The sequence below is a fragment of the Podarcis vaucheri genome (genome assembly GCF_965113315.1).
Source record: "Podarcis vaucheri genome assembly, chromosome: 8".
Taxonomy (NCBI): Eukaryota; Metazoa; Chordata; class Lepidosauria; order Squamata; family Lacertidae; genus Podarcis; species Podarcis vaucheri.
In genome coordinates this window covers 18,681,388-18,705,892 of record NC_138766.1, presented here as the reverse complement: position 1 = coordinate 18,705,892, position 24,505 = coordinate 18,681,388, and the positions used below count along the sequence as shown (strand labels likewise).

Genomic DNA, 24,505 nt, shown 5'->3' with positions numbered 1-24,505 from the left:
CAGATGCTTCAGGTTAAAGATGCTTCAGGTTACAGATTCCACTAACCCAGAAATAGTACCTTAGGTTAAGAACTTTGCTTCAGGATGAAAACAGAAATCACGCGGTGGCGGCATGGCAGTAGCGGGAGGCCCCATTAGCTAAAGTGGTACCTCAGGTTAAAAACAGACCTCCAAAACGAATTAAGTTCTTAACCCGAGGTACCACTGTATTGGGGTGGGTGTTTGTTTGTTAGAAGGTGTAAGTACTGAGGGGTGAAAAATGACATCTGCTATGAACAGGATTTCTCAGAACCGTGCAAGATAATGCATTCAATAATTTAAAAAAGCTACAATGAAAGAAGAGAAGGGCAACTGTAAAAGACTAATATTTCATTAATAAAGGCTGTTTTTTGTTTTTTGTTTTTGCATTTTTGAACTTTGTTTTCATTCATGTGAGAAAAAAACATGTTAATGGCTTTTCTGAAAGTACTAACGTGCAAATGCCTAGAAGTTCATAGGATATGTTTAACTTGGAGCTGATCAGATTTCATGTAGTTGACATTGGTAAGAGGTTCTGCTCTTCATGACCGTCTCCATGCAAGTGACCTCAGGATTCAGAATGTTGTTCTGGCATGCAAAAATTGAGCCTTGGATTTCATTTTTATATCCCGTAGGAATGTTACCTTTTTATATTATGTAGGGATATATGGCATCATTAATTTCTGTCTTGGGGAGAGTGCTTGTTCGTGTCTGACTGTACACAAGGAGCTGGATCCAAACATGCTGCTCATCCACTGAAGGACAACTCTTCCTTGAAAAGAGGAAGCTTCTCCTCTGGAAGCCAAGAGGATACATTTGTGCTTAACACACAAAAAAAATACTTAGGTGCTTTCTGAAGCTGCTGTTCAACCCAATGCAGTGGTGCCTCGCAAGATGAAATTAATTCGTTCTGCGAGTTTTTTCGTCTTGTGAATTTTTCGTCTTGTGAAGCACGGTTTCCCAAAGTCTTCAAAATCACCAAAGTCTTCAAAAACCTCAAAAAAGGCTACCACACCGCGTGCTATGAGTTGCTCCTCGAAGTCACCCTGGGTATTAACGGTTTTAAGAAAAAGGAAACAAACTTGCAAGACGTTTTCGTTTTTTGTCTTGCAAAGCAAGCCCATAGGGAAATTCGTCTTGCAAAGCAACTCAAAAAACGAAAAACTCTTTTGTCTTGCGAGTTTTTCATCTTGTGAGGCATTCGTCATGCGAGGTACCACTGTGTCTTCCCAGCTTTCCATCTCCAGTCTAACAGACTTGTTTGACTCTTTCATCCCAGGGTTTGCACTGGAGGTTGGGCAAACCTGTGAGAGCTGCATGGCAATGGTGTGTGTGGCCAAAGTGACTAAGGCACATTTTATGTGAGCATGCATGCACAGTCATTCAAACAGGTAGTCAGATGAGTGGGTGGTGTCCCTCCTCCCCCATCACAGTGCTGTGCTGAGAGGAAGGAAGGGAAACCTTTCATCTCTGTTGCAAAGGCTTTTCTTCTCCTTCTGGTGCAGCACGATTGCAAGAAGGTCTTGCAAACAAGAAGGAGCACTTTTTCCTGTTTCCTATGCTCACAAAACTTCTTGTCATAGAGAAGAGGTACCTTTGCAAGATACATGAAAGAAGAGGTGCCTAACTTGGGAGGGGGACTGTTGTGACACCAAAAAATGGAAGTGGTAGGACAGAGGTGGTGCATAGGCCTTGAATTTACTACTATAGCTAGGTAAAGGTAAAGGTAAAGGACCCCTGGACAGTTAAGTCCAGGTAAAGGCAACTATGGGGTTGCGGCGCTCATTTCACTTTTCAGGCCAAGGGAGCCAGCATTTGTCCACAGCTTTCCAGGTCATGTGGCTAGCATGACTAAACTGCTTCTGGCACAACGGAACACCATGACAGAAACCAGAGTGCACTGAAACGCTGTTAATCTTCCCACCGCAGCGGTACCTATTTTTCTACTTGCACTGGTGTGCTTTCAACCTGCCTAGGTTGGCAGGAGTTGGGACAGAGCAACGGGAGCTTACGCTGTCATGGGGATTCGAACCACCAACCTTCTGATCGGCAAGCCCAAGAGGCTCCGTGTTTTAGACCACAGTGCCACCCGTGTCCCTTTTACCCTTTATCTGCTATATCTAACCACTATACCACACTGGCTTTCATTTCTTGGTTGCTATTTCTTTTAGGATCAGGTAAGTGTAGAATGGTCAGTGGCGTAGGGTGGGTTGTCAGCACCCGGGGCAAGGCAAGTAATTCGCGCCCCCTAACCCGTGGATTTGCACCCCCTAACCCTAACCCCCAGATGTTGCGCCCGGTGCGGCCGGCCCCCCCTGCACCCCCCACGCTACGCCACTGGGAATGGTCACAAATATTCACAGATATCAGAGGGGGGATGGGGACCTATTTTTACCCTGAGCCCCAGACAACCTTTGCACAAATTGACATTCAGCAAAATATGCCTAGGCATCACTTATCAAAACCTGATCATGTACCACCAGCAGAATATTTGATTTGGAGGGCATTTTTTTGAGGGGGGGGAGAGAATGAAGTTTAATTTTAATCCCATGTTATTCTCTCTCTTTTTTTTCTGAAATGGGTGGTGGTATCTGTTTACAGAGACATACTTTGCTTTGATTTGTTTCCCAATTTGCATCTTCATATGCCTGCAGTTGCAGACCTTGTGAGAAATAAAATAATGGTGGAAAGGATTTTCCTGAATCCACACATCTGATTTGACAAGTGGCTCTAAGTGGTTTTTCCAACAATCATAGACACAGAGGAGGGGGAGGAAGGCAGTGGATATTAGCTAATCTTCTCATTTTCCATCAAAAAGAAATCTGCATACATAATTTTCTCAATGCCACCAGTGAACAGATGGGGAAATATTCCACCATTTTTATGGTGGGGGCATTAGAGGACATGTCATTCCACCCACTTCTACTCACATTGTGTTTGAGTCTTTGACGGAGCACAGGAAATGTAAGTAAAATTATCCATGTTTAATTAAAATGAAATTAAATGTATTATTCAGGGGGAGTGGGGGGAAAGCTCGCTGCTCTGTTTATGCTTCGGGGGAAATAGCAAACATATGGGTCTGTTTCATTGTTTGTCACAAATCACAATAAGGGCTGCTTTTTGTTGCCTGCTCAGCCTACGGGAGAAAAACAAACAATCAAAAGATACTATTGCTCTTAAAGTTTCAAAGATCCGCAGACAGTCTCACTAGCTCCTGTAGCATAAAAAGATGAAGTGTGTGTTCGTTGATGCACAGTAACAGTTATTCTCCAAGTTACTCTCTGCCTAGCTTCACAAAATAACTCAAGCCTTTGGTCATTAAAGAAAGACCACTCTTTTGTGATAGAGTCATTGTGCGCTGGTGATAAATATGGCATGGGATTGTGATGTGCTACTTGGCTTCCACTATTTTCAGTTTTTGCAGACTGATCATTCTGAGGCCATCTTTACATGAACTTGTTGTGGCATGCAATTCGATGAAATTGAATGGTCTGTGTGTGTAAAAAAAAAAGGTAACGGACCCCTGGACGGGAAGTCCAGTCAAAGGCGACTATGGGGTTGCAGCGCTCATCTCATGTTTAGTCTGAGGGAGTGGGCGTTTGTCCACAGACAGCTTTATGGGTCATGTGACCAGCATGACTAAACCGCTTCTGGCACAACAAAACACCGTGATGGAAACCAGAGCACATGGATATGCCGTTTACCTTCCCACTGCAGCGGTACCTATTTATCTACTTGTGCTGGCGTGCTTTCAAACTGCTAGGTTGGGCAGGAGCTGGGGCAGAACAATAGGAGCTCACTCCATCGAGGGGACTTGAACCGCCAACCTTTTGATTGGCAAGCCCAAGAGGCTCAGTGGTTTAGACCACAGCGCCACACCGTCCCACTTACGTGTGTGTAGTCATGATTGTAGGAGGTGTGTGTTGAAAGAAGGGGTGTGGTCCATGTGGCATCTCACTTGACCCTTCCCTTCCTTGTATCCTATGGTTGGATGAGGAAGATCCAAGAGGTGGATCCCACTATGCTCATTTGGGTTGCATCCTGTGGTGCTGGACCACAGCACTGTGACTTCAGGATGGTTGTTTGTAAGATCTTCAGAGAATTAAAGGAATTAGAAAAGAGCCAGCATCATCTGCCCCCCCCCCATCTGATAGTCCTATAAAATAAGGAGTAGATTGTTGTTGCTCCTCTTGTTGTTGTTAACAGGATTTGTGGTGCTTTAAAAACCTGCAACCCATGTTTCCACAGCAACCATATTATTAATGGTGTTATTATTTAGTATGTCACTTGAAAGTCTCCAAACGACTTAAAACAGAATGGCAACAAAACAACATCATATTAGGATATGTTCACATAATCATTTACTCAGCACCCAGTGATACCCACTACTAGTTTTTGAAGCCAGATTTTCACATTTGTTATAATCTGTATTAATCTTGAATTATTATTGACAAATACTGCTGTTTTATGCCTACTCCCCCCTCAAACCAGCTTCAATCCCCCTCAGAATTTGGCCACTTAAACTGTCCCTTAAGCTGTCTCAGTGTAAATCCCACCATGAGCAGGCGTCCTTTACTTGAAGGCAGCGTTGGCACCATTCCACCTCCCTCCTGTGCCATTAGCATTGGCTTAGCACATTAAGAAGATAAACCTTTCTGCTTCATATTATACCGTATTTTTTTGCTCTATAAGACTCACTTTTCCCCTCCTAAAAAGTAAGGGGAAATGTGTGTGCGTCTTATGGAGTGAATGCAGGCTGTTTTCCTCCTCCAAAATCTTGTTTTCCTCCTCCAAAATCTAGGTGCGTCTTATGGTCTGGTGTGTCTTATAGAGCGAAAAATACGGTAATTTCACTTGAGGTATATTTAATTTCACTGTGTCTATCTGTCATTAAAGATGTAGGAACAGGGCCGAAGAAGAGGAAGAGGAAGAGGAAGAGGAAGAAGAAGAAGAAGAAGAAGAAGAAGAAGAAGAAGAAGAAGAAGGGGCAATTCTACCAGTGAAAGAGGTCTTAGATGTTCATGTTGGAAGCAAAACAGACAGCTGGGTGCCTACCGTGAAGATACTTCATCCTTGTTTAGGCACATAAATGAAACTTCAGCGAGTCCATATTATCTCCTAATAGTCTCATCATGTCTTTTGTGCATATTATGCTTCTGAAAAGCATCCCTTTGTTGAGATGCATCAATAAGCACTTAAGACCACTTCCTGCCTTCTGTTTTCAGGTCATAGAATGGCTTCTGCAAATCAATTTCACATTTTAAAATGTTTACATAGGAAGTCACAGGTCTTTCTAATAATACTTTGGCTCCGATGGCATACCTGAATAATCCCAGGCACCTCACAATATATGTTCATTGTAGGACATGCCTGCATGACATATGACCCACCATGCTGAGAATACCCCACCAGCCATGAATTGTAGTTCAAGGTCTAGATAAACCTCCCAGTTTTGCCATTTTTGCAATCCTAACCAAATCCTTTGTTGGCCACTATACAAGCCTAGCGAATTTCTATGGTGGCCATTTGTCCTACTTTACAGAGAATAGCCCTTGCTTTAAAGGGCTGTTGGAGTACAGTCCTCTGTTTGAAGTTGTCCTCTATGCAAGTATGGAGCCATAAAAAGGAGGAGCAGGAACCTCGAAGTTGCCCATCAACAGTTAGCAGACTTGAACAGGTACTCAATTCACTTGATGACTTATCGACTATAGTGAAACGTATTGGATTTCTATTCAACTGATAGTAATTATTTAAAAGCTTTCAGTTATGCATATAAATAATCACATGCAACGTTTATGCAAATTGATGTCCTCTTTTGTGGCACTGCATAACTGGCAACCCTTGTCACAAGTTGTGCAGGCCTCATGCACATAAATACATGATTAACAGAGCTAGTATTTTCTTCTTGTTGTTGGGCCATAAGTCATTGAGTTGGAAAGCTGGCGAAACAAAAAGCAAGAGGCCAGCAGCTGTCATGTAAAGGAGGAGCTAGGTATTTAGTAAGTAGTAAAATTAAACCTTCCTCCATTTCATCATTTTCTTCTTTTAATTATGCCTGTATTATTCCTCTTCCCTTTCCCCTCAAGTGGACCGTGTGCTTTATAGATCAATAAAGCTGTGGTTTATGAGAGGGATGTGTATTCTGTGATTGTGTTCTCTGAGGGGACAAATTTAGTGCCCTTTCCCCTCCCATTAAAACCAGTGATTTAGAAAGGGGCAGGACTGGGAAGATAGCATAGTCTACAGATAGGACAAATGATAGCAAAGCAGTGGAATGAAAGAATTTGAAGTTGATTGATTGCATTTAGCCCAGAGGTCACAATCAAGAAAAAGAGTCACAGAGATAAGGGGCTGTAAAACTTTTCAGAAGAACAAAAGCTCCTGCTAACAAGTCAGCAAAGGCTGCAAAATCTCCAGGCAACTTGCTTCCACTCCCTTAGTTGTTGCTAGAACAGACTGAACTGAACAGAACAGACTGAACGGAAGGGTGTGTTGGGAGGCTACAAACACACCTGATCGTGTGGCGACGCCCCGGGGTCCAAAGTTCCACTTAGATGATAAACATATGGACACAAATATTTTGAGTTAATGGGATAAATAAGGCCACAACTTTATTGGTTACAGATGTGAGCAGTTTGGCTTAGACATTGGGTGAAACCGACTTCTGCACGCTTGCAGGAAGTCTCTTAAGAGTTGACCTATGATATGCATCAATTAAGAGAACCCCCAGGGTCGCCGATGGAGTTGTGGCATCGCCCTAGCCCATACCCAGGATCCCAGACAGGATCCACATCCCCGGATCCCTTTAACAGAATACCTTTAATGAGGAGGGGCAGGTGAAGGCAACAACCTCCCCTCCTCATTAACTAGGCTTACCCAATGTCTAACCACCTAACCTTACAAAGTTGTGACGATTGCTACAAGGTAGGCGAAAACACAATGGCTGGTGCCAATTTGCCAAGTGGAAAAATTCCTACCTGGCCCCAACATTGGTCCAACATTGGCGACCGACATTAGTTCATAGCAAGGCCAAAGTCAAGCAATGCATAAAAATAGGGCAAGTGGGCTGGTTGACCTGACGAAGGAGGCTGCCTCCCCAGCCGTGCCATGATTTAAACAGCAGCAGCCACGCCCCCCCCATCTAACCCAATTGGTCAGCCAGGGGCATGACGCAGTTGGGAGTACCAATGATGTGGGTGGCATCACTCCACCTCCTCCCAGGTCACATTGAGGTCCCAGATGCCTGCCCACAACTCCACCCCCTGGGAAAGGGGAGTGGTCTTGCTAAACTTGGTGAGGAGAACTTGATTCTCCCAGGAGATTGCAAACTGTTGGTATGGTGTTGGTGTTGGTTCCTGGGGTCTGTTTTGGGTGGTGGGCTGTCACCAGTGAGCTGATCCTGAAAAGAGTGACACTAAAGTGTAACCACTTGGTATGAGTCACAAACAGGTTGGTGTGAAGCTAGCAGGAAGAATGATTAAGAAAATAAAGGTGTTAGAATTCCTGCTCCGTGATTGCAGTCATGGGATTGTTGTCTTTCACATGTTGGTGTATGTTTTGACTCCACAGAGTGGGAGGTGACGGAGACAGGATGTTTGTGTTACTGTGTTCCGTGAAGTGGAACTATTATCCTTTTTTCTCTTTGCTGTCTGATGCTAGAGAGAGAGGGAGCCAATGTTGCAGTGCTCCATGTGTGTTTATATGTAAATAAAGTAGATTAGCCAAAATGCTGAGTTGCTGAAGTCTGTTACGCAAGTTTCGAAGACTCTGTGAATCCCTAAGTGTGCTGATGTCTGTTGGCGTCAGTCTCTGTGATGTTTGGGATGAAGAAAGCTTTTGAAGCTCCCGAACGATTGACCAGGAGGGAGAGAACATGCCAGTCGGGCATGTATCTCTGCCAGGGTCCTACTTGAGTGTAGGATGAGCAACACCAAAAAACCAAACCAAGGAAGCGAAGAGGCAAAGCCTCAAAACAGTCTTGAAATACAAATTATTGTCAAATAATATCAATCCTTGTGATACAATAAAATCCCCAATGTGTTTCGGTTCATGACAGCCCTCCTTGGGAGCACAAGATGACCAGAGCTTTAATTGACTTTTGCTCAAATCATATTCCAGCACTCTTAAAGGAACTTGGTTGTGTATTAGCTCCTGGACGCAATTCAAAGTGTTGGTGCTCACCTTCTAAATGGCTTGCTACCAAATATTTGAAGACTCTTCTCCTCCCACAGCAGCTTCCCCAAGAACTAATATTTTCAGCTGTTCTTCCTCTCCAAAAACTACCTCTCTTAGAGATGAGGTTAGTTACAATTGGGGAGAAGGCTTTTTCCCCCCTTTCCCTTTTCTGATTTTCTTTTCGGTAATGGCAGCCCAACTATGGAATGCCCTCTCCTGACAGGTATGCCTGATGCCAATTTGGCTCTGTTTAAGGCACTATGGGTAAAAAAAATAAAAATAAATACTAATGCAGGCATTTAAAACAATTTAAAAATATCTAAGTATTTGAAAGTCTCTGGTTTTAGATTGCATTTTTTAATCTATTGTGGACTTCTTAAAACAACAATAACATGGTTATTTGTTTACAGGGTGCGGTGTGGCCACATCAGATAGTGCTGCATCAATGGCCATGATTCCATTCGGGGGGTGGGGGAGGCATGGTATGAATAAATTTATTAGAATAAAAATAATTCCCTCTCTCCAAAAGCAATAACCAGTTACCGTTTCTGAGAAAAGTTGAGCAAATTGTAAATAATTGCATGCTAAGTCAGCATAAGCCTTGCAAAAGGGGGAAAAAAACCAAGGCTTTAAGGTAGTATTTTAAACACTGTCCTTTTTGCTGGTTTAACTTACACTGGGTTGCCAGGTCATGTGACCAAGCTGAATGGGCATAAGAGGCAGAGACTGCCCCTACCACCCTCAGATGCTGCCCAAACTCCTGTTCATTTTTGTAAAAAAATTATAATGTCATAAACTGGTAGGACGCTGGGGAGGAGGAAGAGTATCCCAGTGAGGGATATTAACCAGGACTCGGACACACTGGGGCATCTTTAGTTTTTCTCGACGCATGGGCATTAAATGGGGATTGTGCTAAAATGAATGTGAAGAAGGGGTGGCTGAAGATATTTCACTGTCTGTCATGTACCCAGGGCTTTTTCAAAGCCAGAATTCACTGGAACTCGGTTCCGGCACCTCTCAGACGGGCGCGTTGGCATTATAAGAGAACAAGGAAGGCGTTCATGGTGTGTTCCAACACCTCTTTTTCTAGAAAAAATAGCAATGGGTGTACCATTACACATAAGGAAGTTGACCAGACTAACAACTAGACCTTATTTCAGCAATGAGTACAGGGCAGTGTCTTCTTGAGGGCAACAAGCTAGATGAGTGTGGTGATGGTGGTCCAAGGAAGCTGGCTTGGCCTGCATATATTTGCCATCTAACAACTCTCAATGGCTTGCTTCCCAGCCTCCAGCACCTGTTGCCTAAGTCAGCTGACCCATTGTGCTTAACAGTAAAATCACCTCTGAAGTGGACAGCTTAATGAAAATGAATGGACTATGCCTTTATTTCTATGAATTTTGTGGCCTATTGGTTTGTGTGGGGAGGCAGAGCCCTTCCTATTTTTCAGTAAGCTTTTCCTTCTGCAAATAGAGATGTGCATTCCAGAGCTGGTTGTATGCCATTCAACAAAGTGAGGTGATTCAATTCAGTCAGCAGGTTTTCAGGACCAATAAAGGTCAGTAAATTGTTGGTTATTTCATTCATATATATATATATATATATATATATATATATATATATATATGCAGGTTCTGGTGTCTTCGGGTGTCTTCCCGTGTAAGAGTCGGGGTGTCTGTGCGACGTTTCGACGAGGTCTCACTCGTCATCTTCAGGCTGGTGCTTTCGGCTTCTTGTTGCTGGAACAGAGCAGAATCTGGTGTTTGAGTTCCTATAAATACTGTTGAGGGGTGTGGTGTATAGCCTCCAACGTTCTGGGCAGAGAGGAAGTTCCTAGATTAGTGTGCCTTTTCTTCTTTTGTTCCTTAATTACTTGAGGGATATCTTGAGTGATTTCATGAGTGATATTCTGAATACCACTGGGTGGGTCATTAAGTGTAGATTAGTTGCTAAAGCTTTCGTGTCTTGACCTCTTGAGCTTGTGAAGAGTTTTTCTGAGAAGATGGCTGTGCTGCATTTAGTTGTGCTCTGGCTTGGCTTCGAGTATAGGGGCGAGCTGTGGTTTTGTGCCTTGTGCCAGCCAGATCTGTGTAGGGATTGCAGGGGATTGTAGCCAAACTATAGTGGCACCTCCGGATGCTGCACCCCCCTGCAATCCCTACACAGATCTGGCTGGCACAAGGCACAAAACCACAGCTCGCCCCTATACTCGAAGCCAAGCCAGAGCACAACTAAATGCAGCACAGCCATCTTCTCAGAAAAACTCTTCACAAGCTCAAGAGGTCAAGACACGAAAGCTTTAGCAACTAATCTACACTTAATGACCCACCCAGTGGTATTCAGAATATCACTCATGAAATCACTCAAGATATCCCTCAAGTAATTAAGGAACAAAAGAAGAAAAGGCACACTAATCTAGGAACTTCCTCTCTGCCCAGAACGTTGGAGGCTATACACCACACCCCTCAACAGTATTTATAGGAACTCAAACACCAGATTCTGCTCTGTTCCAGCAACAAGAAGCCGAAAGCACCAGCCTGAAGATGACGAGTGAGACCTCGTCGAAACGTCGCACAGACACCCCGACTCTTACACGGGAAGACACCCGAAGACACCAGAACCTGCATTCCTGTACCCGTGAAAATCTACGAAAGCATATATATATATATATGGATGGCACTGATTTCTTTCTGCAGACCAACTATTGTGTGGGGGAGGGACACGGGTGGCACTGTGGTCTAAACCACTGAACCTCTTGGGTCGAATCCTCATGACGGGGTGAGCTTCTGTTGCTCTGTCCCAGCTCCTGCCAACCCAGCAGTTCGAAAACATGTCAGGGCAAGTAGATAAATAGATACGGCTGCAGCAGGAAGGTAAACGACATTTCTGTGCGCTCTGGTTTCTGTCATGGTGTTCTGTTGTGCAAGAAGCAGTTTAGTCATGCTCACCACATGACCTAGAAAGCTGTCTGTGGACAAACACCGGCTACCTCAGCCTGAAAAGTGAGATGAGTGCTGCAACCCCATAGTCGCCTTTAACTGGACTTAGGGGTGCTTTACCTTCTTCCTTTTTTATATTTACAAATCCGGGGGGCGGGGAGGGGACACAAATTCACCTGGCAGGAAGAAATGAAGCACGTAGCCAGGAACAACGCACCCCAGAGTTTTTGACAAACCTATAAAAAAAAGCAACACTGTAGTTTATGACTGGATGGATAGCATTTGGATCTATCATCCAACTAACAAACATGAAAAATAGCATCATAATGGACAGTAATTGTTTTCAGGGGTGATGTTCTCATTGGTTTGGCATGTTAAAGTAAGTGGATAATGAATCAACATGGTTTCACTGTTATTTGTAAAGAAAGAAAATTATCTCCAGAGGTAATTGAAAGTTTGGAATGTTCCCATGGAGCAGAAAATAGGATATCTCTGGTTTTACACAATATAAAACAGTGGAAATCCTAGTGCCGGTTTCATGCTTTTTCTCTGCATGAATGGAGATTCGCAGCGACGACTATTTTAAGTTCATTTGACTGGAGCAGTATGCACTGTACATGTATATACATAACATCTGAGGTGTGAACTTTAAATGACTTATGAAATACAGTAGAATGGGTTGGATCTAAAGAGGTATGAGCAGAAGGATGAAAAGGAGGAGCAAAAAACTGCTCCAGCTAAGGAAAAGACACTAAGGCAAACAAGAGGGAAGGGGGTGTTGAAAGGAAGCAGCTGATCCTGTCCTAGCATCTATCTACTGCCAAAGGGGGGCGGGGAGGCGATTCCCTGAAGCCTGACCCCTCTCTCATAACTCATGAGCATCCAATGAAACTGTGTTTTGGAAGATTCAGGACAGATAAAAGAAAGTACTTCTTCATTCTCCATGATCACTGCAGATGGTGACAGCAGTCACGAAATTAAAAGACGCCTGCTCCTTGGGAGAAAGGCGATGGCAAACCTAGACAGCATCTTAAAAAGCAGAGACATCACCATACCAACAAAGGTCCGTATAGTTAAAGCCATGGTTTTCCCAGTAGTGATGTATGGAAGTGAGAGCTGGACCATAAAGAAGGCTGATCGCTGTAGAATTGATGCTTTTGAATTATGGTGCTGGAGGAGACTCTTGAGAGTCCCATGGACAGCAAGAAGATCAAACTTATCCATTTTTAAGGAAATCAGCCCTGAGTGCTCACTGGAAGGACAGATCGTGAAGCTGAGGCTCCAGTACTTTGGCCACCTCATGAGAAGAGAAGACTCCCTGGAAAAGACCCTGATGTTGGGAAAGATGGAGGGCACAAGGAGAAGGGGACAACAGAGGACTAGATGGTTGGACAGTGTTCTCAAAGCTACAAACATGAGTCTGACCAAACTGCGGGAGGCAGTGGAAGACAGGAGTGCCTGGCGTGCTCTGGTCCATGGGGTCACAAAGAGTGGGACACGACTAAACAACTAAACAACAAACAACTACTTCATGCAGCAACACAGTTGAACTATAGAACTTGCTTCAAAGGAGGCAGTGATTACCACATACTAGATGGCTTTAAAAGAGGATTAGACATATTCATGGAGAAGGGTCATCAACATCATGGCTATGTTCTTCCTCCATGATTGGAGGCGGATCTCACAGGCATCCAGTTGGCTGCTGTGAGAACAGGAAGCTGGACTAGATGGGCTATTGGTCTGATCCAGCAGCTCTTCTTATGTTTTTACCAAAAAGGTTTAAAACTGGGTCATTAATGGACTAAAATATTTTGATTAGTTAATAGTCCTTGTTCCGACACCTTGTTCACCAGTGAAATATTTGATTACAGGTTTAGGTATTAGACAATTGATCTATTCTAGCTATCAACTACCAGAAAATCAATAGCCTGCTCAGTACCCAAAGAGTGAGACTACTAGTCTCCAATTAAAACAAAAATATCCCAGAGGGAAAAAAATAAATGGTTCAACAAACCCTTCAACCTTTAAGTATTAAATAATAAATTAGTGGGGGTTTCTAATCAGCAGTATGTAATACTCGAAAATCAATTATACTTTTAAAATGGCTTAAGCTTCCATTTTACTTGTAAATTGGTAAAAGGTAGAATTTCCCCCCGTTTTGTCCTTTATTTTTAAAGATGGTTCTTGAAGTTTTTCAATTTCTGAAGTTTGAGGAACATCATTCCAAAATTATATATGTCAATGTGGAGATAGTTATTCTGAAACTCCTGTTCATGTACTGATATTTTGCTCTTTGTACAAAGAGTTGTGTAAATAGATAATCACCTCATTATTATTACCTCATTCAAAGCTTTCAGTTGATTGTTATGTGACTTTTCTCCTTGTGGATCAATAAGTCAGTGACAGCAAAGGCGTCACAATTTCTAATGACTGCCATTAATTAAAATAAGGGCCATGATGATGCTCTTTGAATTTTAATTATACATACATATATATATTATTTAGTTTAGCAGTTATATCTGCTTAGTTGTGTTATGTGTTTGTACTTTCTTCAGAAATCACAATGGATGGTGGTTGGTACAAATATTATCTTATCTATCGAAAGTAAGTGCCTACTAAATAAGAAATAAATGTATGCTGGATTACTTAGATGAAAGAACATATATAATTGTTTGTATGTGCAGTGATCAATCTTTTCTAATATGCCTTCAACAAGATGGGCTCAAGCTATCGCTTTCTTTTCATTAGAGACAGTGGAACACTACTACAGAGATAGGGATTCTTTGTACACAATATTAGGATGAATGTTAAAAGTTGGTAGTAAGTGGTCTATTGTACATACTCAATCAATACCTTTTCACTAGGGACTGTCTCATTATTTTTCCTGTACCTTTCACTGCAAATTTAGACTTTCATCTTTTTAACCGAATCCAAGTATCTCTCACCCATTCCTTGATCCATGGTCTAGTGAAGTGTGGGGTTGATCCATGAGACTACAGAGCAAAAAAAAGGGGGGTCCAATTAGAGCTCTGAGCTAGCATTTAAATACTATTTTTTAGTGGGGGGATAACTACTAAGTATCATTTGGGGGGGGGGCTTTCTGATTAAACCAACCATGCAACATCTTATCTCCTTCATAGCATTGTTTATTTCTTTTGGTTCACCATTCCGTTTACCTGGGTAAGTTTGAAGTTGAGGGGACATGTCCTTAATTTTAGGAAGACCATATAGTTATACATTTTCTGAATAGTAAATGTGGTTTTGGAAATGTTTTTCATGGTCTTTGTGAAGACTAGTTCCTTCTTACAAGGAAGGCTACAATTATATTTTGTTGGTATGTTGATTTTTACAATTAAGTATTAGGAGCTGAAAATGTTTGCTTGCACCAGTCAGATCATGTCTAAGATAGGAGCTGATACCAGTATCAGATAGTTTATTGTGGGGGTATAGTTTGTATTAAAGCAATGCTAGCTGCACTGATGCCATGATTTATCGTAATAAACCATTTAAGAAGAACCAGACTAGATCCTATTGTTACACTAATAAGTTTCAACGTATTAAATGCTGGCTCAGCAAACTACCATCATTACAAAGCTAGAATAGAGAAGTTGGAGTTATTAACTTTTCCAAATGCCTATATTTTGATAATTTTATCTCTATTTACCAATAAAAATAGCATTTTAATCTAAAATGATATACACTGGTATAGTTCTGCATGTCCTCTAATAGCTCCATGTGCCTAGACACTTGAGTGTGTGAAGAGATGTACCGTGAAGATGGAAAATGGAAAGATCACATGGATTTGGATGTTTGTGTTAGTATCATAGTCCTCTGCATCTGGCGAATGCCCTCCTAAGCAATTTACCCAGGGCAGTCTTTACATGAGGGTACCTGACCTTGATAAATTGCTGTCCCTATTGTGTCCCAGTTTTTCCTTTGGAACAGATTTGGTATATACATTCTTATTCTTTTCTCTTTTCAAAATGTTTTTAGTGTGAATCGCTAGGGTGCCATCTGTCAGATTTCTTCCTTCCCTCCCAGTCCCTTGAATTTAAATATCTAATATGGAGAGGAGAGGCACGTTGTCGCTGGTACAAATTGACACAACTGCATGCTCATAAATGCTAAAGCACAGAATACCATGTGACTTGCCCTATCGTAAGCTGCAGCTGGTGAAGTCCCTTTTGAACTGTTGATAAAAAATATCGCTTCTCCCACTCTGACTCCACCATAACTTTTACAAGCAAAGAAGATTGTTGTGCTTTAGGATAAACAGTGCAGGGCATGCTATTGCAAAGAAAAAGAAGGAAGGGCACAGCAGTGGTCAAAAGGTATAGTAGTGGTCCAATAGGGGTGTTGCAGTTTCACAATAATGTTTCTCTTTTCAACTGGGCCTCCCCCCCCCCCTTCTCAGTTTGATTCCCTGGCACCATTTTTGTATAAATTAAAGGTAAAGGTAAAGGTACCCCTGCCCGTACGGGCCAGTCGTGTCCGACTCTGGGGTTGCGTGCTCATCTCGCTTTAGAGGCCGGGAGCCAGCGCTGTCTGAAGACACTTCCGGGTCACGTGTCCAGCGTGATGAAGCTGCTCTGGCGAGCCAGCACCAGCGCAGCACACGGAAACGCCGTTACCTTCCCGCTATAAAGCGGTACCTATTTATCTACTTGCACTTGGGGGTGCTTTCAAACTGCTAGGTGGGCAGGAGCTGGGACCGAACGACGGGAGCTCACCCCGCTGCGGGGATTCGAACCTCCGACCATGCGATTGGCAAGTCCTAGGCACTGAGGTTTTACTCACAGCGCCACCCGCGTCCCTTATTTTGTATAAATTAACTATCCCCAAATACAGACATGCCTTCACACTGGCCAGATTGGATGTGATGCCCTCTGCCGTACTAGAGGGCAGATACGAAAAGATTCCAACTGAGAAACGACTCTGCCCCTGTGGAGATGGCAATCTGGAAACAGTGGCTCATGTTCTCCTGTCCTGTCCCCTTTATAAAGATCTGAGGAATGAGATCATCACCCCACTCTTACCATCCCAGGCCACCCATCTGAGGCCACATTGTTCTTTCTTTTATCAGATCAAAATGATCAGACAACAGCAAAGGTTGTTAGGTTTATCGAGGGTGCAATGAGATTAAGGGCCACTATCTGAATGATAATCTTGGTCATTTGAATGCCCTTTTTACCCATTGTTGTCTTTTTAATTGTATATATTGCTTGTTTTATGTTGCTATGGCCGTTGGCTAATGTGAATATAGTTTATCTATCTTTCAACTGGGGAATGTTGGAGGGTGTGTGAGAGGAATTGTATTTTCTCTTTCCCCATGATCTCTCCATGCTGCTTGCCTCTCTCTCTGTGTGTGTGTGTGTGGCATGGAAGAAAGGTAGGCTTATTAGGGAATTATCCCTACAGTGGGGCCCTGGGGAGAGGAAAGTGTGCAAGGAGCCCCAACGCAGAGACACTGGGATGTTGGGGAGGTGCAATGGATAGGCTTACTCAAAAGCAAGATGCCTGTGAAGAAGGGAGTGCAGAAAGACTACACACTGAAGCCTTGATTCATATGTGCTACCACTGTGAGCCAGAGAATGCACAAATAGCAAATGGAAACAGTATGTCTCACATCTGAGAGCTGAGCTTTCTCAGCTCCCGAACTCCTGACTCCCTTGTGTGATTGAACGTGCCATCCCCACCCCCTCCATTCCTTTCCTTGCACAGATATTTTAAAATGTATATCCTAGAAAAGCTTTGCCAGCATCAGAATGCATTGCCTCGCTGTGACTACATCTGCATGGGGTTCAGCTTTGGCTGGCACACTTTCTTAAACACAGGAGGTTCTCTTGCAACTTCTCTTAACCTGACTGATACGCCGCAGCAGTGCCAGGCTTTCTGTCAATCTCGCCCCTTTCCTCCCTGCGGTGATTTTCCAGCAATGGCATCAAACTCTGTTTGGATCCAGCTGGGCTTATGCTCTTGTCTTTCTGGCTAGGAAAAGGGTGCTGGGCTGCCAAGAGCATATGTGCTACTGTTGCCACTTATATGTTAATTATACTTCTGAAGTGGTGCCAAGGATAGCCCCGTAAGCTGAGTCTGGCACTTGTTTACTCTTGACTCAGAACCTGGATCAGCCAAATGATATTTCTCCTGCATCTCTCCATGAAGAGGTGTGAATTCTGCACTTAGCTGCATGTAGGTCTCGCTTCACTCAGGGTAGCAATAACAAAGACTTTAATACAAAATAAATGTATCAGAATAAAATGGGGGCAACTTAGAGACATGCCCCCAGAGAGCTGTGAACGCAGTTGCTCTGAAATTAGCAGGCATCCATTGTATTCTGTGGGATTGTGCCATTCTCAAATTGGGAACATCGCATTAAGACAGGGCAGGGGATTCATAGGCCTCAACCTCATGTCCGTAAAGCCCCCTGCCGCTCCCTTTGTGGCTTACACCAATTTGTTCTTGACCTGCTTTTGGATCACTGATGGTCAGCTGGCAGCCAAAGAACTCCCTTCAAGAACAGAGTTGTACAAGTGAGTCCCCCTCTTGGTCTGTGCTTAGGCAACGCAAAGGCTGTCATTGCTAGGGTTTCCTTTAACACCAATACACAGGCATGGGGGGAAACCCCCGAAATATGTGTCATGTCCACTAGGTGATTTGGTTCCACTGAATCTGTTCCGCACCACCACCATCTTCAGTTGAATTCCTGTGTAGTTCCCTCATCCTCATGATGGAAATCATGTCCCTGCAGCTCCAAGTTCACGAATGAGGCAAGTTTGTAGCCCTCCTCTCTGACCCTGCAACTGCTTTTACCTATAAGCCACTTTGAGTCCCGTCAAGGAAAAAGGCAGCCATAAATCAAGAAATAATAGCAGCAGCAGCAGCAGCAACAACAACAACAACAGGGAATGCCTCTCCAGATTCCCATGAGTACTCCATTACACTATATAAAGACATGAGCTTCCTAGCTGCTTGATGAAAAAGCAGCCCTGTATCTGGAAGTTTTTCATGTTTGATGTTTTACTGTGTTTTATGTATGCTGTGGGCTGCCCAGAGTGGCTGGGAAACCCAACCAGATGGGTGGGGTATAATTATTATTATTATTATTATTATTATTATTATTATTAATGACCATAAAGAAGGCTGATCGCCATAGAATTGATGCTTTTGAATTATGGTGTTGGAAGAGACTCTTGAGAGTCCCATGGACTGCAAGAAGATCAAACCTATCCATTCTTAAGGAAATCAGCCCTGAGTGCTCACTGGAAGGACAGATCCTGAAGCTGAGGCTCCAATACTTTGGCCATCTCATGAGAAGAGAAGACTCCCTGGAAAAGACCCTGATGCTGGGAAAGATGGAGGGCACAAGGAGAAGGGGACGACAGAGGTCGGGATGATTGAACAGTGTTCTCGAAGCTACCAGCATGAGTTTGACCAAACTGCGGGAGGCAGTGGAAGACAGGAGTGCCTGGCGTGCTCTGGTCCATGGGGTCACGAAGAATTGGACACGACTAAACAATATTATTATTATTATTATTATTATTATTATTATTATTATTATTATTATGGCTTAAGGAAGTGGTCATTTTAATCTGTCAGCATTCTTTAAATACCAAAGGTATTTAATGGCCAAACTAGATACCAGAGGGACTCGTCAGTAACTGATGTGCTGTCCTGCATTTGCACTATGCTGAGATTCAGCTTTCGAGAGGTCAGGTGAGTGCCAGTGCCCCACCACACTACCGACTGCTGAGACTCGGTCATTTTCATTTTGTCAGAGACAGGGTGCTACCAGAATTACACCAGGAGCAGGAAGCATTAAACCTCAATTTCCCACAGGCCGCAGTCCAGAAAAAAATAGGATGGGGCATGTGTTGGGGAATTTGGGTGAAGAAGAGGAAGAGGAAGAGGAAGAGGAAGAAGAAGAAGAAGAAGAAGAAGAAGAAGAAGAAGAAGAAGAAGAATTTTCAATTTAAATACCATCCTTTATCAAAAGATTCCAGGTTGGTGTGCAACATAAAAAAAATTTACAGAACATCAATGATAAAAACATAAACTACATAGTATAAAGCATAATGACAGGCAGCCTAGCAATAAAATAATCCTCATAACAGTCCTCTCCCCCACACTTTTGCAGGCCATTATTTCATAGCTATAGGCCCTGGGTAGAGAGGAATGTTTTTGCCTGGCACCTAAAGACATGTATTGATGGTGCCCTGCGAGCCTCTCTGGGGAGAGCATTCCACAACCGGGGAGCCACCACATTGCATCGGATTTGATGCATATAGCATTTAGCATCATATCTACTTCGAGCCTAAGGGAGAAACACTGTGATCACATGAACAAATGGAATGCAAGTTTTGCTTTCACTTCCACTACTTTTCTGAAATGGAAACTGTCCCCCCCCCACCCAATATATATGCTAACCTGCATATACAGATTAGAGCAGGCATGGCCAAACTTGGCCCTCCAGCTGTTTTGGGACTACAGTTCCCATCATCCCTGACCACTGGTCCTGTTAGCTAGGGATGATGGGAGTTGTAGTCCCAAAACAGCTGGAGGGCCAAGTTTGGCCATGCTTGGATTAGAGGCTGATTACATCTTACGCTTAAAAGTAGCCCAGTTTGGAGGCTGAAGGTTCTGTTTGGACTATTGACAATCACGAAAAACTTGTGAAGCTTTTGCCTTAGTGCCAAGCTGAGAGAGAAAGAGATACTGCTGGGCAATTAGCTTTCTCATCTAATTTCCCCTGCTTCTCAACTGCTTGGGGAAATTAGCTGAGTGAGATAACAAAGGATATATTTTGCTGTATTTATTTCTTCTAAATGGTATGCTGCCTTGCTGTCATAGATGGCATTCAAAATCTTAGAGATAATAGGAGATGGCAATAAAATCAGAGAACATGTCCTGCTATGGAAACAGGAAGAGTAAAGTAGCAGGTAGTCAGTAGGAGCAGGCTAGGTCCTCAAATAACCGCCCCCTTCAAAAACGCCTGAGTCAATAGTACAGATTCTGCATGGTGTCTAAAATATAATAAGAAAGACAGTAGGTGGCTCTCCCTTGGGAGGGCTTTAAAATGCTTGTCTGGACGGCAGAATATCATTCTCTGACATCAATATCATATATCATTAAAACACTGCAAGCCACATGCCATAGCTCAATGACAGAGCAAATGCTTTCCATGCAGAAGGTCCCAGATGCAGCATCCCTTGGCATCTCCCGATAGGGCTGTAAAAACTCTTGTCTGAAACCCTTGAGAACCAGTGCCAGTCATTGTACACTGGCTGGTCTAGCTAGTTAGTGCTGAACTCAATGAGCCGACTATGTCCCTGCCTACGAACCGTCCACAAATGCAGAACAGAAATGTACATTTTTACACTCCAAGAACCACACTTGCCTTTTCAGCAATTTTTTTGCTCTCCTTTGCTGAGGCAGATGGTCTGACAACAGTCCCTTGCAAATCCAGGAAACTCTTGAATTGTGTGGTGGCCCGTAAAGTACATGCAATGGATGGCCAAGTGATCGAGCACACTGGCATCAGGTTCAGCGATGTGGTTATTTTCGTAACAATGGCGTTCATCTTTCCGATTGTGGAGATGATGTATGGTTGGCCAATATCGTTGAGGGCATTAGGAATTGGTTGCAGCTGTGAGGGTATTTGACAGTGATCCTTTTTGGATCGGGTGGTGGTTAGGCATCGGAAAATGTGTTGTGTGTTGGAGGGGAGGTTGTGGCCATCACCTATCCCTCCCCTTGAAGGGTATTCCATTAAAGGAATCCGGTGGTTGTGGTTCCTGTCCGATGCCCAGGTGGTGGCTAGGGCCATGGCAGGACCCTCCGGTGTATCTAGGGGAAAGTTTCCAGTTGATTTGAATCAACAAGCTCCCCCTACAGGTTGTTAACCCTTGTGTGACTCTCTGAAGAGCAGGCAGGAGTCAAGTATAGTCTGTTCGGAGCCAGTGCCTAAGCCAATACCACTCACATTCTGTAACCAATAAAGCTGTGGCCTTTTTTAGCCCATTAACCTAAAATACTTGTGTCCATGTGTCTTATTTTCTTGTCTGAAAGCCTTGAGAACCAGTGCCAATCATTTTCCACTGGCTGGTCTAGTTAGTTAGTTATCCCTGCCTATCAACAAATGCAGAACAGAAATGTACATTTTTACACTCCAAGAACCACACTTGCCTTTTCAGCAATTTTTTTCTCTCCTTTGATGAGGCAGATGGTCTGACAACACTCCCTTGCAATGGACTGGTTACACTTGGATGCCAAACTGCTGTAGAAGCAAGCGGGATTCACTTTAGGAAGGAGTTTAATCTGTTGTAGATGGGGCTGCACTCCCTCTAAAGAATTAGGAGCTCAGTTTTGGGGTTCTGATAATGTCACTGGGAGATAGACAGCTGGGTTGCTCTGCCAACTAGCCTTCCAGTCTGGTGGTGCCATTGTTGAATCCCAAATTGATAAATGATAAGTTATCACTCATTCATGAGTTGTGGATAAGCAGGTTCACCTGGTGTGCAATACTAAAGACTAGGTGGGTGAGCTGATTGGAATAGATCTGATTCAGTTTTATCCCTCCAGTACCAACAGAGGTTGAAGAGCCAGGGGATGTTGTGTTTTCCATAGGAATTCCACCTCACCAGTCACCACAGAGGGTTGTTCCAAGGTGATGGATCAGAGGGACGGCATGGGGATTTTGCTGGTGTACTGACCACTGCCCATCAGCCAACCCACCCAAACTGAGGTCATGGTCTTTGTGGTGCAGTTGGAGAAGGGGCTGTGTGTCACCAGTAATAGAGATGACACCCAGCTCTGTTTCTCCCAGTCATGTGGCTCAGGGAGGTTGTCCTGGTGCTGGACTGTTGTCTAGAGGCAGTGGTAGGCTGGATGAGGAGCAGTAAACCGAAGATGATTTCTGACAATACAGAGGTGCTGCAGGCTGGTGCTTCTTGAGTCTAGGAACTAACTAGGTGGGTGAGTACTCCGAGGGTACTCCTTGTTGCAATATTTCATTGCTGGCCCAAGTAGAAAGGGGTGCCTATTTTCAGCTTCATCTCTTCCCTAGCTATGCTCTTTCCTGGTCAGATATAGCTTGATCACAATAATTCATGTTCTGGTAGACCTTCCTGCCTGTGGTCTACACAGGGTTACCATTAATGGCAATTCAGAAGCTTCGGTTTCTGCAAAATTTGACTGCCAGGCAGTGGCGTAGCGTGGGGGGTGCAGGGGCGCAACATCTGGGGGTTAGGGTTAGGGGGCGCAAATCCACAGGTTAGGGGGTGCAAATCCACGGGTTAGGGGGCACAAATTACTTGCCTTGCCCCGGGTGCTGACAACCCACGCTACGCCACTGCTGCCAGGGTAGTGGTTGGTTCAGCTGGCTGGAACTATTCACTGGTTCTGAAGAACTTGCATTGGTTGTCTATATGCTACTGAGTCACATTATTATTATTATTATTATTATTATTATTATTATTATTATTATTATTATTATCATGGGGTGGTTATATTAAAAAGCCCTGCACAAACTTGGACTGGGTTATCTGGGTATCTGTATTGTCATGCCTGGGCTTTAAGATGTGTTTGCCTCGGATGAACTGCCCAAATACAGTGGTACCTTGGGTTAAGAACTTAATTCATTCCGGAGGTCCGTTCTTAACCTGAAACTGTTCTTAACCTGAAGCACCACTTTAGCTAATGGGGCCTCCTGCCGCAGCTGTGCTGCCACTGCACGATTTCTGTTCTCATCCTAAAGCAAAGTTCTTAACCTGAGGTAATATTTCTGGGTTAGCGTAGTCTGTAACCTGAAGTGTATGTAACCTAAGGTATATGTAATACCACTGTATTGGCAGCCTTTCCCCTCTTACCTTTGGAGCCAAGGCAGGTATAGTGTTGGGGTCAAATTTGGGCTGGGTGGGTTCAGGGACTGCTTTCAGTACCACCTGTGTTTAGTGGTGAGCAGTAGCAGTAGCACACCTTCCCTTGTTGGCTGCCATCCCCTCCCCTCTCAAAAAAGAAGAGGGGGAAGCCCTTTTCTGTGCAACACTATGTCGTGATGATGCAAAAGAAACCTTTTGCTTCCTTGTGCCACTCCTCCCAATCAAAATTGCTGGAACATCCCCTGCACTGCATAGGTAAAGGTAAAGGGACCCCTGACCATTAGGTCCATTCGTGACCGACTCTGGGGTTGCGGCGTTCATCTCACTTTATTGGCTGAGGGAGCCAGCGTACAGCTTCTGGGTCATGTGGCCAGCATGACTAAGCCACTTCTGGCAAACCAGAGCAGCACATGGAAATGCCGTTTACCTTCCCGCCAGAGCGGTACCTATTTATCTACTTGCACTTTGACATGCTTTTGAACTGCTAGGTTGGCAGGAGCAGGGACCGAGCAACAGGAGCTCACCCCGTCACGGGGATTCGAACCACCAACCTTCTGATCGGCAAGTCCTAGGCTCTGTGGTTTAACCCACAGCCCCACCCACTTCTCCCCCTGCACTGCATAGAGGGTGACAAAAATGTGAGGGGGCATTTGGGATCAACCCTAAGCAGGGAGAGACAGGTGACAGCCCCCCCCCCCTCATTTGTGGCACCCCATTATGGAATGCTCTCTTCAAGGAGGACTTCCCTGGCACTGAACTCCATGTCCTTGTTGCAGCTGGTAAAAATGAAAGATGATGATAATGATAAGTAGTAGTTTTTGTCGTTCTTCAGGGATTTTACTGCTCCATTTTCCCTGCAAAAACATTTTCTTCTGTTGTACACTGCTTTAGTTATTGCTGCTGGTTTCAGTAATTCTTGATATAATTGCTATGTTTTCATTATATAATCCACTTCAAAAGTATGTAGAATAGAAAAGGAGGCATATATATTTTTTGGGGGGGAGGGGTAAACATGGAGGACCAACCCTGGTGATGGAGGCAAGGCCTAGTCTTTCTCCTGAAGTCTTCTGAGCTTGGTGGAGCTGCCCAGAACATGAACAATCTAATACTTTCCCTCTCTTGTCCTCTCCCCCACCAAAAAAACCCTTTGATCTTTTGTGGATAACTTTGGCAGTGCAGGATTTAGGACTGTCCAGACCACCCAAGTGTTCCTATTTTCCAGGGGCAGTCCCAAATTTACATAAGCTGTCCCAGTTTCTGATTTGATCCCCAAATGTCCCACTTTACTCTATGACGTCTCTATTTTCATCAGAGAAATGATGGAGTTGATGTCTCTATTTTCATCAGAGAAATGTTGGGGGGTATGGGGGCGGGTGGTTCCCCCCGCACAGGGTGCCAAGGCAAGGGAAAGCAAAATATTACAAATATTAATAATAAATAAATAAATAACAAAACCCTATATTTATGCGGGCACCTACTAAGAAGATCCATAAT

The 24,505-nt window shown here is 43.8% G+C and overlaps 1 protein-coding gene across 2 annotated transcripts in view; it reads left to right on the top strand.

The window, feature by feature from the left end:
- CDH18 (cadherin 18) overlaps positions 1–24,505 on the top strand; it is a 671,522-nt gene that overhangs the window by 329,947 nt on the left and 317,070 nt on the right. The window lies entirely within an intron of this gene.